This window comes from Alligator mississippiensis, chromosome 4 (genome assembly GCF_030867095.1).
Source record: "Alligator mississippiensis isolate rAllMis1 chromosome 4, rAllMis1, whole genome shotgun sequence".
Classification (NCBI taxonomy): Eukaryota; Metazoa; Chordata; order Crocodylia; family Alligatoridae; genus Alligator; species Alligator mississippiensis.
In genome coordinates this window covers 93,574,740-93,588,881 of record NC_081827.1, presented here as the reverse complement: position 1 = coordinate 93,588,881, position 14,142 = coordinate 93,574,740, and the positions used below count along the sequence as shown (strand labels likewise).

The following is a 14,142-nucleotide window of genomic DNA, read 5'->3' as shown; positions in this document are numbered from 1 at the left end:
CATATACACAGATTTGGGGCTTTGGAGTCCAGGCAGTAATGCATTTGAACAGAGATGGTGAACGGCAGACTCGCATCTACAGCTGATGCAAGTGAAGGGGAAACCGTGATGCCAGGATTGTAAATGGAGAGGCCAAGAAGAAGATGCAAGTTGAAGAAAAAGAATAAGAGAAAACAAAATAAACTCTATCCTTCCTTATGCAAAATAATATCCTTAAAAATAGAATTATATGTATGTATTTACACCCCCCCCCCCCCAAAAAAAAACCCCCTCAATGTCCCTAAATGAGAATCAACACAACTAAGACAAAGTTTTATAGCAACATTTACTTTAGGAAAAAAATCCAGCATGGTCATCAAATTTAGCCATTTCCCTTGATGCTTAGATATACTCTAATTAAACACTAAAGGAACAAAATTTAGCCAGAAGCAATTTATTAGTTACAGCCATTATCTCTCATAATGCCAGATCAAGTCAAAATGCTTCTCTCTATAAATCAAATAATGATTTATGAATATCCCCAGTTGTTACCAAGCCTTGTCCTCACCCACTATACTCATCAGTGATCATCAGCTTTCAGATACAGCCTTATTGTAGGTCCACTTGCCAGTTCCCCTGTCAGTTTCTGCAGAGGTTTTTGTGTAGATGTTGCCCCCACTCACTCCTTCACATATTTGTTCTCTAATTCTTTACTAAAGATGTTTTATCACTCCTCATTTCTTTGAGGAGAGTGAGCCAAATCAGCAGCATGGCAGATGGAATATAATATCCAAGTCCCTATAGCTCTCATCAGCTCTGGCTGCAGAGTTCAGCACTCCACACCCCAGTGGGTAGCGGGCACAGAACACTGCACAGATGCCAAAACTAGGGAATGTAGGAAAAGGCCTTCTAGGGAGTCAGTCCTGAAAAACAAGCAACTACCCATCTTGAAGTCCAGAAGGTACCCTTGTAGTAGAAATTAAACTAGTTGCTTTGAGTTGTTTCCTGTTTTGTTTCCTTGGTGCCCCTGAGTGCACAACCAAAAAGCACAGCCTGCCCACACACACGTCTCCATATGTGCCAAACTCAGAAATCAGATGGTGAAACTTCCCCAAGGTTACCACCTGCTGCCACTTTGGCAGCTCTGCCTCTGGCATGCTCAAGAGCACCACTTTATTTCCAGATATTCCTTATTCCTGCTTTATCTGCACATCGAAGAGCAAATCACACAAAGGAACTCTCATGGACCCAGAGGAACCGGCATCCACCTTCAGCTTCCTCAGTGCAAAATGAAGTTTATTTTCTACCTATGGGGACTTTTACCATCTTTAATTTTCCTTCAGCCTAAAGATGGGTGCGTGTGCCTGAAAGCTTGCAAAAAAGTTCATGTTTTTGTGATTTCTTAGTTGGTCTAATAAAAGGTATCATCTCTGAACCAAGAGTTTGAGTTTTGCATTTCATTTCCAGATATGACATTTGTAGTGTTGGAGGAGCTGGGCAGGGTTATGCATCTCAGCAGCACACTTGGAAGTGCTGAGGAAATGGTACCCTTTAAGGCAGCGCTTCCCAAATTTTTCCTCAGCATGACTTATTTATTACCCCATTTCCTCAGCATGTCCTCTCACTCCCAACCTGCTCCCCCCCTCCACCCCTGGTGCTCCTTCTCCCCACCCACAGCACCCTGGCCCTGCTGGTGCCTCTCGCTCCCAACCCACAAACCCCCATTCCTCCCCAGGTGCTCAGGGCAGGACCCATAGCTCCATTTCTCACCCCCCCAACCCCCCAGCAGTGCCCAAGTCTCAGCTGCTACCCATGGGAGGTGGTAGCTGCTGTGGTCGGAGCCCAGCTCCTACCCGCACCACCATCCCCTCCCCCATGCATGGCATGACCAGAGCAGAGCCTGGGGGGTGGGGGGCAGGGAGGATACAAGCTGCCTGCAGTGTGTTCAGGGCTTGCTGTCTGCTGGGGGCTCCCCATCCTGCTGCCCTCCCCTCGGCAGCTCCACAACCCAGTGGGTGGATCCCAGTACAGGTGGGAGCCCCATGACACCATGGCTGCCAAGCTGAGGTGCCCCCTGCCCACCTGGCAGCAGCAAGGGCACAACTCTATGCTGCTGCACCTCTTGTTGGCCATGGTAGCGCTCCCTCCCCTGCCAGGTCCCACCTATTGGTCAGTGGAGGCAGTTCCTGCCCAGAGCTGGTCTGGCCAGACTGCAGCCCTACACCCTGCTGTGGACACAGACAGCTTGGGGCATGTATCCCCCCTCCCCCCTGGCCCAGTCACATTGCCTTGGCCTGCCTGCCCCTCTCCACCATGTTGCCTGTGCTCCCCCACCCCTGTAACACATCACATGTGCCCCCTCCTCCCCGTCCCCATAGACTTACCTGGAGGGAGCTGCTCTTCACAACTGCTTGGCTGCCACATGAATGTGGGCATGTATATGCATGTGGTGCCCCCTGCCTTCCATTGCCCTCCCCTGCTCCCCCCAGCCCCTTGCAGGATGGAACTCTATCAGCCTGCAAAGGGTAACCCACATTTTCCCACAATTTTCTCCTTTAAAGAAGAAATCCATGATTTTCTTCTTTAAAGGAAAAAAATCCACATTTTTCTGCAGCAAACAGAAAACACAGATCCCTATTTATCACAAACCTATCTACTGATGTTGCAACCCTATTTGGGGTTGTGACCCACAGTTTGGGAGCCACTGCTTTAAGGAAAAAGAGCTTGCTAACAATTTAGGCTAAGTACAGACAGTCAAAAAGCCTGAGGCTGAATCAATTCAATCTTCTCAGCTTAATCTAAGCTGCGTAGATTGAACTGAGAAGCAAGTGAACAGATATTCACTTTTGATTCTGGAATGCAGCCACATATCTTTACTGTCTCAGGCCAGAAGCTGGGGGGCACTAGAACAAGCCTCCCTGCTTGGCTGGAGCAGACAATTTGGGCCAAGGCTAGCCCACCCACCCTGAGGGGAGGTGCAAAGTTTCCTGGGATGCTGGGAACTGTGAGTTAACTTGACTCACAGTCAAGGGGAATCTGGGACAGAAGGTCAATAAACCAATTTCACCTAAATCAGCTAAGTCTGATCTTACATGCATTCAGGTTTATCTTAAACCAGTCTCAACCATTTTGAAAGCAGCTTATGTACAACTGGACTTCTGGGCTAGAGAGACATTACACATAAACCAGTTGAAGTGATCAAAAACTGGTTTAAACCTGTAACAGAACAGAAGCTCAGTGCACATAAACCAGTTTCAAAATGGCTGAAACTGGTTTAAGATAAACCTGGTTGAATGTAGTATCAGACTTAACTGATTTTGGGTCAGATCAGTTTATGAAACTTCTGTCCCAGACCCCTTCCTGGTTCAAGTTAAATTACAGCCCCCCAACATCCCAGCATACTTTCTATGGGCTGTCTACTTTAGAGAGCAGGACTGGCCCTGACCCTCTGCTCCCTAGCTGGAGCAGTGAGGGTTGGCTCACTGTCCCTTCCCTCCAGCTAAAACCCAGGTAGGGTCTGGGACAGGGCTTGAACTCACTTTTCCCCAAATACAGAGCTACCCTGCTCTGCCTTGCTAAACTTACTGCAGGCTGCAACTGTGGACTACAAATCCCTGAGGCACCTGGAAGCAGGACAAGGAAGTAATGAGCAACCCTGCAGAGTCCTGCTTCTATGGTTGTGGACTGCAAATCCCAGCGACCTCAGGGGCAGCAGGAAGGGTAAGCAAATGCACAGCCCATGCTGTGTTTCAGTTTATAGCTTTTCAGAGGAAGAACTATTCTTGTTCAAGCTTTTATGAATGCAATACCACTACCTTCCCACCCTCCCAGGCAGAGCAGGGCTGGGGCCCGGCCACACCCCCTCCGCTTGAGGAGGGAGTGGCGAAAAGCCTTGGAGCTTTAGTCTCTTCCCTTGGCAGCACCTGGCAGGCTGGGAGCTATGCTCTAGCACCCCCTGGTGTCTGGCTTGAGCCACTGCAGGCACGTGGCTGCATTTCCTGAATCAAAAGTGAATGTGTGTTTATTTGCTTATTGGTTCAATCCCTGCAGTTTAAACTAACCTGCAAAGACTGAATCAATTCAGCCTTGGGCTTTTTCACTGCCTGTATTTAGCCCTCTTGTGTTACAGATTTGAATTGGTTTCCAATCTTAATGCTTTCAGAGCAATCTGAGCCCAATTCCACGATTCCTATGAAGCAAGATTAGGGGATATGTTCCCAAAGAAGTAACAGTGCTGCCTGCCCTGTTCATCTTGGCATACTCACCTTGACAGGTAAATTCAAAGATCAGGCCATAGGCATCTGCCAATTTCTCTAAGCTTGCATACATATACCTCCACAAAAGGAACCAGTTTTATAAATCACAGTTAAGTAATCATAATAAAATAGATATACAAAACAAAGAGGGACTCTTGGCCAAGAATATCCTGATTTACAGAAAACCAAGTCCAGGCAGGCTTTCTCTCAGCCCCCTCCAATGGCCATGAAAATTCAAGTAGCTTCAGGCTAACAAGTAAGCAGATATGAAGTGTTGTCTGACACTCCAAGTGCCTAGTTTGCTTTCAGAAGTAGCACTAGTTTGGGGGGGGAGGGGAGGGCAGAATTACAAGTAGGTTTCCTCTCTGTTTTAAGATCTCAGTGCAAGTTCCCTCATCAAAGTCTCATGCGCAATCTTCCTAATAGTCTCCACCTTTGTCCTAGGAACAGCTGGACCTCTCAGGTGAAATTCATGATAAAGTAGCAAGCAGCGTTAAGGAATCAGTCTCAAATGTAAATGTAGTCTTAGACAAGAGGACTCTATCCTGAGGTAAGATACTTTGGGGAGAAAAAATGTTGCAAATCTTTGTCTTGCCTGCTGAGTCATAGAGACTGTCCATATTTCTGTTTTTGCTTTAAAAAAAGCCCCCCAAAAAACCTCATTTGATTAAAGGCTTGTCAGTCCCCTGATTTTCATTCAAGAATTTTTCAGAACCAGCATTTTTCCTTTTGCATAAATGTGCATATGTGTATGTGAATATGTGCGCATGCATAGTTAGTATGAAAAAAAAGTCTATATATTTATGTGTGTTTTGTATTTATGTATGACAAAAGGTGGCACTTAAAATTATTTCCTAGTTGGAAGTAGCTAGCTCACCACTTTTTTCTACACTACATTTGTGGGACATATCTTTTTGTGTTAGTGGTGATATAGTTAGTTGGATTTAGGTTTTGAGGTTTGCAGTAGTTCGGGTTTTTTTCTTTCCTCATGCCATTCTTTTACAAATGTATGTGAGAGAGAGAATAGGGGAGGGAATAATTGCCTTTGCAACACTTTCAAACCATTTTGGAAACCTACTGTTTTGAATTTATGTCCTGCTCCAAAAGCAATGAAAGACTCCTTTATTTCTTGTTAAAAAGAACACTTTACAGTATGCTAGAGTAGCATGGCTGTAAGATGCAGAACACACTCCTTAGTCGCAAATGGCTCTTCAGCTTGTCACCTGTAGCTCTTCACAGAAAACTTTTTGTATAACAGTTGTTCTTTACTGCATGTATTGGGTTTGTCCTTCCTACAGTCATGGATAATGCAACATATGCTGTCTCTCTATTAGTTGTGATGAGTGTTGTAGGGGTTTTGCTTTGCTTTGTTTTTTGTTTTGAACTGAAGTATTTGCTACAACTGGCCTAGGGGTTTATGTGGGGCTGTAGCTATATGGGACTGCTCACATGGTTTATCAGACATTCAGGACTGAGTGCCATCTGTACTAAAGAACTATTTTCATAGTTAGGCATCCGTAAGTAGATTTCCTATATGCACTGTCTGCTGTGTATATTCTCCCTTGTCCCCACTCCTCCTATGTGTGTACTTGTGTCTTTCTGTCGTGTTGGGCTCTTTATTCTCCACCTTCCTTCCAGTTTCTTTATAGAGGAACACAAACCCAATGATTAGTATATAGCATGGGTCAACTTGTGAAAAGAGAGGTAATTAGCCATGTTTTATCTGAAGTCATTTGGAAGGCAGGGTAGATATTCACTTTTCTAGACTAAATAACAGGGTGAGTGAGAACAAGAGTGGAAACTTTCATGATTAAGTGATCTTGAGTTCATGAAAGCTTCTGTTCTCTCACTTATTCTCTCTATATGTTTTATTTAATTAAGCTTTTGAAATCATGATGGTTAGATGGGTTCAGAACAGCTAATCCCCCGTTCCAGCAGTGCATAACTAGTCTATATTCAACCAGTAAGCATACTTACAATATTTTATTACTCTTGCTTGAAATTACTTCACTGCTGTGTGTGGAAGGGAACAGGTTAAGTAGCTACTATTACTTTTTAGTAAAAAAGTAATTGTATAGAGAACTTTGTTTTAAAAGAATTTCTAGTTTCAGAGTAGACAAGAATGTGGATGCATTTGAAAGACCTTTTAAAAATAGAAATTGCTCGCTTGTACTATCTGCAGATGTTAATTATACATTCTTCTTTCTAAGTAGACGCAAAATTAAAAAAAATGCTTGTGCTCTAAAACCTGCTGATTTTGAGGCAATTTCTAGCTCAGGCCTTTATTTTGTTCTGAAGCACCCTGGACCTTATTATGCATCAAGACCAGGCATTCAAGGGTGTGAGACTGTTATAATTGCTACCTTCAGAGAGACAGAATTGCAGGTAGTTTCTTTTCCCTGTGCACCTCAGAACAGTTAACAACAAAAGGAATGAAACTTTTGAAATAACCATGAGTGTTAGCTCTCATTCAGAAGTGTCATTATTGACCGATAGGAAGAAATCAGGGAAGTACAGAGGGAGTTTGGTTCTGATTTTAACCATCAGTGAAAGTCACAGCATAGGAAGAGAGTTCAGGACTTACTCTAAGCAGTGTTGGGAAGTCAACAGATGTCATGTAAAGGGAATCTTTCAGAAAGAGCATGGAAGAACTGGTATGGTTTTTAACATTAAGAAATTTTAAACCGAGCACCTGTGGAAAAGAATGAACCAATTGGAGCAGGGTAAGATCTACTGAAAACTCTCTAACTTGAGCAAATGCCTCCCCTGTAAGGAAACCAAAAGGCTTTGCTGTTTATTGACCTCTTCCAATATTGGTTTGGTTCTTGGTCTGTGGACTTCCCAACATAGTTTGGTAACTCCAAGTTCTCTGCCCATTCATCTAACCTACAGTGACTCCATAGAGTTAACTGATGGTCAGCAACTACAACTATATTTTTAGATTTGTAAAACTCATACCAAAATAAATTCCTACATTGTTAGCTGTACAATGTGTGAACTGCTCAAGAATTTCATTTTAAAGCACAAGTGGAGTGTGCATAATTTATATGGAGCCTGATCTGGGTCACTTAATGTTGGTTGAAGAATTATGAAAGCTTCTGGCTGACCTCATTGAAGCTTGGTTCCAATTATTAAAAATTAGGCACAAAATATTTTTTTGCTATTTTAAAGGTACCTATTTTTTTCACATAACTAATTGTAGTAACGGCCTCTGGATGCTACACGATAGCGGAGTCTCGAGCAAAAGCAAAACACTCTTGTCTTTTCCACCCACTAAAAACAGTAAAAGAAGAGACTGAACAAACTCATTCTGTTTTCTTCTTTTGCTGAGGCAATTTTTACTGGTTGATAACTAAATCTTCCTACTCCTATGACTTAGCAGCTGGTTTGTTTTGAAGTAATGACTTTGAGGCAACTCTTCAAGTAGCAGCGTTTCCAAGGGTAAGTGATGTAATACAAGGCAAAATAGAAATTTGAGATGATATAGCAGAAAATGCTGTTGCTATCACCATGTCTGCACTACCAAGGAATGCTTGCTGGAGATGCGTGTAAACTGACTATGGGCTATTGAAGCCAATGAGGGGGAAAAAAAGGCATTAGCTTTTCTTAGGTCTCTACATCATCTAGTTTAGGGAATATATTAAAATTCTATAACTTGAGCAAATTTCTTAATGTTAAAAACCATACCAGTTCTTCCATGCTCTTTCTGAAAGATTCCCTTTACATGACATCTGTTGACTTCCCAACACTGCTTAGTAACTCCTGAACTTTCTTCCTATGCTGTGACTTTCACTGATGGTTAATATATATATTTATACAACAAGCCAACAATGACAAATTTCTAACTGTCATCTCCTTCCACATACCTGCTGAAAGGGGCCTGCTTTTGGTATGGTAAGCTTTTCTCTTCCCTTCTCATGGAATGGACTGGGACATGGATCATTTAAACCCAGCGATCATGGAGGTCAATGCAGCTGACAGTTCGTTAAGCTCCATTCTCCACAGCAGTGCCTCCTATGTAGTTACTTTCTACTGACCTGCATCCTTTTAAACGGTGTTTCACATTGTAGAATGGGATTGCCATTGCAAGGAGAAGCTGTCACTGCTGCACAGGTGCTATCGCATCTGCTCATAGAGGGTCTTCTCAAGCCTAGAGCTGGTTTGAAGCCTTTCTCAAAAGTGTTATGACAGTTTGGGTTTCTTCCACTTGGCTGAGAGGAAAGGAAGTATTTAATGTAAGGTTAGCAAAAATATTTGAAGGTGTTTGGTCTTTGTGCATGGTGGTGTCTTTGGTAGGGAATGTGACTCTTCCCTTGAAGTGTATTCTTCCTTTTATCAAATGACTTTGATAATTATTTTTTTACATAAATTAAATTTCCAGTTCTGCAACAATAAAATACAGTGTCTTTACCTTGTAGAAATTATATTCCATTTTGCATAGTCTATTATTGTACTTGTTTTAATTGGGTTTTGTGATAGGACAGTATGTTAGCCTGGTTATGGGAAGATTTACTGCTTAGCTAAAGAGAGAAACTTCTCAACAAATTATTGATTGTTAAGGGAAAATGCTAGAACTATTAGCTTTGAATTCACCTCTGCGACAAGCCACCTGCAAAATATATATTTGCAACAGGAAGGGTAAAATCTTAGGAACAAAGAACAGACATATATATAGCAGGGTTTCAAAAGGAACTTTCTCATGAAAGGGTAGTAGCTTTTGGGGAGAACCAGACTGAAATTGGAGGTAACCCACTGGGGAGTGTAGGTACAGTCGGGGGGATAGTAAGCTAAAGGTATGTGACGTGTTTGGGGGCAGGGGGGCTTAAGACTACTAAGAGCTATGATTAGATCATCAATAGCACCTAAAAGATAGCCTGCCTCTTTAGGCACATAAATCCACCATTTAACATCACCAGTATTCATTCTCAAATCTACTGCCCAGCCCTAGAGACGTGTGCATCGCCATGGCACTTAAATTTGCACCAGCTGGCATGCAATAAGCTATTTAAAAGCTGATGTGACATCTGTAAATGAGCTCCTGAGAGCCATGGTTCTGGCTGAAGGCTCCAAAGTGTGATTCTTAAGATAAGTATTCCCCTCAAGAAAATGGATGACCAAGGGGATTAGAGATTGAAGCTGGCCATGGACAAAATAATGGAATAATAATAGAGTGGATAATTCAGGACTCCAACAAAGAATTAGGGCTAAATATATGTTTCTCCAAGGTATTTGTCTTTGTGCACTGCATGACGCTTTGTTTAGGAAGCCTGCATTATATTGCCATATAAACAAATCCATGTTAGATGGATTTTAGATCTAACTCACCAGCAGATTTCCTGTGGGGAAATACAGATGAATGGGGCTGTTTTCTACTGGGGTCTCCCAGGAATTGTTAAATAGCAACTGACTAAAAACAATTTTATCAATGAGTAAGAAAGAATGGACTTTTTGGCAGCAAAATTTGCACAATCCACAGATTAGCAGAACAAATAATGAGGACAGACCACTGTTACAGAATGAGCTAGATGGATTACTACAGGTAACTAATCAAATAGGACATGCTTTTAATACAACCAAATACAAGATACTTAGATGCCTGGGCACCAGGAATGCAGCCGTGCTTGCAGGATGGGGGTGCTATTTTGAAAGCAGGCATAGGACCTAGTTGTGATAACTACATTAACATGCACCCTCATTAGTATGCTGTGGCAAAAAGGATTAAAGCAATCCTTGCTTGTAAGACATGGGTATATTAAGGAAGTGACCTTGCCTGTGTGTGTGTGTGGGGGGGGGGGGGGGGTACTGGGGCCATCATCAGAATACTGCATCCATTTTGGGTGCCCATTCTTCAGGAAGGATATGGAATTACTAGAGAGAGTGTAAAGGAGAACCCAAAATGATCCAGTGTGTGGTTTATAAAAGGCTTTGTGATGCAAGATTTGAGTATCTAAATGTATTCAGTATATGGAAAATAAGGCAAAGTTGACTTAATTTCTCTGTAAGTGCCTCTAGTGACAAAGATGTTTGATATCTAGGAGGAGGCTGATTTTGCTGACAAAATCGTATCAAGGTTCTCTGAACTGAAATTTAAATGGACTGAAGTTTTAGAATATTTTTCCAAGCAAAGTAGTGGGGACAAAGAATCTAAATTGCTTTAAGACTGAGCTGCAAAAATTTACAGAAGGGTTGGTATTGTTCACTAGCAGGGGTTTGGCTTCTTTGACTATGGAATGATGTTCCAAGAAGGATTGCTAGGAAGAGATGATCCACTTGATGAAGAAAGGGAAGAGCATCTTTGTAGACAGGTTTCGCTAACCTAGTGAGGAGGGCTTCAAACTAGGTTCACTGAGGAATGGAGACAAAACTCCTGAGGTAAGTGGGGAAGTGGGTGACCTGGAGGAAGTGCAAGCAGGAGGGGGCAACAAGGGAGGCATTCTCATTCTTCCTGAGAAATCAGGGCAATCAGCTAGTTGTCTTAAGTGCCTGTACACAAATGCATGGAGCCTAGGAAACAAGCGGGAAGAATTGGAAGTCTGCACAGTCATGAGACTATGATGTGACTAGAATAACAGACTTGCTGGGACAGCTGGCATGACTGGAGCACTGTCATGGATGGGTACATACTGTTCAGGAAGGACAGGCAGGGAAGAAGAGGGGGAGGAGTTGCACTGTATATAAAAGAACTGTATGATTGCTCAGAGCTCCAGTATGAATCTGGAGATTGACCCTAACCCAGAGACTCTCAACAGGCCTGAGAGGAAACAAGGGTGATGTTATGGTGGGGATCTGCTATAGACCATTAGACCAGAAGGATGAAGTGGATGAGACTTTCTTTAAACAGCTAGTGTAAGTTTCCCAACCAGAGGCTCTGGTTTTCATGGGGAAACTTCAGTCACCCTGACATCTGGGAGGGCAATACAGCAGTGCACAGGCAATCCAGGAAGCTTTTGGAGAGCACTGGGGACAACTTCCTGGCACAAATGCTTGAGTGGCCAACTAGAGACAGTGCTTTTTTTGATCTGCTACTCACGAATGGAAAAATTGGTGGGGAATGTAGTAGTGGATGGCAACTTGGGCAGCAGTGACCACGAGATAATTGAGTTCAGGATCCTGAGGAAAGGAAAGGTGGAGAGCAGCAGAGTAAGGACCCTGGACTTCATAAAAGCAGACTTCAGTTCCCCCAAGGAACTCATTGGCAGGATCCCCTGGGAAGCCAGACTGAGGAGGAAAGGAGTCCAGGAGAGCTGGCTGTACTTTAAAGAAACTTTAATGAGAGTGCAGGAATACTAGTAAGTATGACAGAAGATCATCTTAGCTTAGCAGGGAACTCTTTAGTAAGCTGAATCACAAAAAGGAAGCATACAAGTGGAAACTTGAACAAACAACTAGGGAGGAGTATAAGACTATTGCTTGGACATGCAGAAATGAAGTCAGGAAGGCCAAAGCGCAATTGGAGTTGCACCTAGCAAGGGACGTGAAGGGTAACAAGAAGGGTTTCTACAAGTAACCAAGAGGAGGATCAGGGAGAGTGTGGGTCCCTTACTGAATGGGGGAGGCAACCTGGTGACACAGGATGCAGAAAAAGCTGAAGTGCTCAATCCCTTTTTCACCTCAGTCTTCACAGGCAAGGTCAGCTCCTGAACTACTACACCTAGCAGCACAGTTTGCGGAGGAGATTATCAGCCAACTGTGGCAAAAGAACAGGTTGGGGACTATTTAGAAAAGCTGGATATATACAAGTCTGTGGGGCCAGAGGGGTTACACCTGAGGGTGCTGAGGGAGTTGGATGATGTGATTGCAGAGCCATTGGCCATCATCTTTGAAAAGTCATGGTGATTGGGAGAGGTTCTGGAAGATTGGAAAAGGGCAAATATAGTGCCCATAGTTGAGAGAGGAAGGAGGAGGATTCAGGGAGCTACAAACTGGTCAGCCTCACCTCAGTTGCTGGAAAAGTCATGGAGCAGGTCCCCAAGGAATCCATGTCTAAGCACTTGGAGGAGAACAAGGGGCTTAGGATCAGTCAGCATGGATTCACCAGGGGCAAGTCATGCCTGACCAACCTGATTGCCTTCTATGTCAAGATGACTGGCTCTGTGGATGCAGAGAAACCAGTGGATGTGGTGTACCTTTGACTTTGGCAAGGTTTTGTTATGGTCTCCCACTCCATTCTTACAGGCAAGCTAAGGAAGTATGGGTGGATGAATGGACTGTAAGGCGGATAGAAAACTGGCTGGAGCATTGGGCTCAGAGGGTAGTAATCAATGGCTAGTTGGCAGCTTGTATCAAGTGGAGTGCCCAGGGGTTGGTCCTGGGACCGGTTTTGTTCAATATGTTGATGGAGTGCACCCTCAGCAAGTTTTGTGGATGACACCAACCTAGGGGGAGTAGTAGATACGCTGGAGGGTAGGGCTAGGATTCAGAAAGACCTGGGCAAGTTGGAGGATTGGACTAAAAGGAATCTCATGAGTTGCTGTCATATAATAATTCATGTGTCTGAATATAACATCTTTAGTGCTCATAGGGCATTTGTACACAACATAGGGGTTTAATTCTCTCTCAATTGAAATGGTGTTTTTTTTAAAAACACTGCTTCAATTTAGGGTGAGTAAACCCCCATGTTGTGTACACGCATGTCGGAGCCCATTCCTTACCCGCTTCTCCAGCGGCAGGAAGCGGAGAGCGAGCTGCTGGCAGTCCCTGAGCTGGGGGGGTGCTTCCCTATGACAGCGGCACCACTCTCCCACCCCCCCCCCCCCCCCCCCGGCAAGTGGCACCTGGCTTGGGCAGTCCTGGGGGGGGGGGGGGGGCACTGCAGCCATGGAGGGAAGCATCAGGCCCCCGTGCAGCTCAGGCAGGCAGGCTCCGGGGGAGGGGGAAGTGGAGATCTGGCTTGTCACTTTTTTTTTTTTTTTTTCCTTCTGTGGAGCCTGCCTTCCCAGTCTGCTGCTGGGCTGCCCGCACAGCCCCTGAGTCACATGGAGCCCAGTGCTTTCCTCTGCGGCTGTAGGGTAGGAAACTAAAACTCCTCAGAGGTGTTTTACTTTGCAGTGTCCAAAGTCATTTAAGGCATGTTATGCTGCCGAATGTGCTACAGCACCTGGAATTACCACGCAATACAGCGCTCAATGCGCAAACAGCAGTGCCATTAAAGTGGTTCAGAAGGCATTTTAACTTGCTTTAAACCCTTTTGAAGTGTTGTCTAGTCTCATCTAATTTGTCTTTTAAGAACCAGTTTAATTTATTTCTTCTCTCCTCCTCATGGTGTCGCTATAGGACAGTGTTAGTGTTTACTGTGCGTTTCCCTATCCTAATATATTTTGAATTTCTTTTGAGTTTTTAACTCTGAGCTTCTAATGCTTGTTTTGCTGACAGTTACTAGCGCTGACATGTACTTTGTGCCCCTAATATGTTTTCACAATGATAAATCCACACACTTTTGTCAGGTAACATGGTTTTTTTGTTTTTTTGTTTTTTCTTTTTTTTGAATGAAAAAGAATCATAAACCTTTAAATTAGTGGTTCTCAACTTCTTTAGACTCGGGGGACCCCTTGTTAGATTGCAGGCACCCTTCCATAACATTTGTGATTTGAGAAGCACCCCATTTCAGAAGCTAATCCATTTCTTACAATGCTTATTTTCTTGTTAGAGGGGCCTAGGCAATGGGCAGTTGCCATCAAATTCAGAAAGCCTGAGCCTGCTCTTGGCTATTTATCTCCTCATATTTCCTGCAACACCTTTCAAGGAATCCTGCAATATCCCAGAGTGCCTCAGCACCCTGGTTAAGAATCATTGCCTTAGATATACTCTTGAATCTTTGTGTAATGCTTCCGGTGATTTGAAGGTATGTTTAAGTGTTAGCTCCAGGGCCATCCCTGCGGGGGGGGAGGGGCTGTGAATTGGGGCGACT

The 14,142-nt window shown here is 43.8% G+C and overlaps 1 long non-coding RNA gene across 2 annotated transcripts in view; it reads left to right on the top strand.

The window, feature by feature from the left end:
- Window positions 1–4,631: 4,631 nt before the first annotated feature.
- The window catches only part of LOC132250115 (uncharacterized), a 77,925-nt gene continuing 68,414 nt past the window's right edge, over window positions 4,632–14,142 (top strand). For both annotated transcript variants that reach the window (XR_009461676.1, XR_009461675.1), the window contains exon 1: window positions 4,632–4,785. This is a non-coding gene — a long non-coding RNA (uncharacterized LOC132250115). The remainder of the gene's footprint in view (window positions 4,786–14,142) is intronic.